The sequence below is a fragment of the Numida meleagris genome, unplaced genomic scaffold (genome assembly GCF_002078875.1).
Source record: "Numida meleagris isolate 19003 breed g44 Domestic line unplaced genomic scaffold, NumMel1.0 unplaced_Scaffold470, whole genome shotgun sequence".
NCBI lineage: Eukaryota > Metazoa > Chordata > Aves > Galliformes > Numididae > Numida > Numida meleagris.
In genome coordinates, this window is record NW_018364686.1 from 32,070 (window position 1) to 32,988 (window position 919).

The window sequence follows — 919 nt, forward strand, 5'->3', positions numbered from 1 at the left end:
TCCCTCCCCTTTTTTCTTTCTCCTTTTTTCCTCCCATTTCCTTTCCTTTTCCCCCCTCCCCTTTTTCTCTCCCCCCCCCTCCCCTTTTTCTTTCTCTTTTTTTCCCCTTTCTCTTTCTTTCCCTTTTTTTTTCCCGTTGCCCCTTTTTTCCCCCTTTTCCAATTTTCAGGTGCTTCCTAAACTGCATTTTCTCTTTTTTTTTTCAAGTTTAGTGTAAAAAGCATGCATGATTTTTTCCCTCTTTTTCCTCGTTAACCCGCTTCCTATCGACACAAACCCGCATTCAGCAGAAACCACAGCTTTTCCCTCTCCCACAACCGCAGCCTTACGCTTTTATTTCTTTTTAATTAACCCCGCCCTTCCTTCACTCCCCTCATTAATTTCACAGCGCCGTCCCCGTAACCCCGCCAAGCTCCGCCCCTCGGCTCCAAACGCCGCGCGCTGATTGGCCGCGTTGGCCGGACAGCCGCTTTCCCATTGGCCCGCCGGGCTGCGGGAGGCGGGGCCTCGGAGTGCTGGAGGCATAGGGAGGCGAGAAAGGGGGCGGTTCTCACTCCGGTCCGCCCCTCGGGGTATATAAGGGCGCTCCGCCCGCCGTTCCCGCTCAGTGTGGGGGTGGGCGGGGCCGTGCGCGGAGCTCTGTGCGTTGCGTCTGGGCGCGGCGTTCGGAACGCGGCGCCTTTTCACCTCAAAATCACCAAATATCGTCAAAAAAAAAAGAAAACAACCCCAAAACAGCCTACTCGACTCCACGCAGTCCGTTTTCTTCGTGCTTTTTTTTTTGTTTTCTTGCTGCGCGCGGAGGCGGCGCTTCCCCGCGGCGCTTCCTGAGCGGAGGAGGAAAAAAATCGTCAGCAAAACTTTCCAACGACGGAAGAAAAGAAGCCCTACAAAAGGACAAGAGCCAGAGGGAATAAGA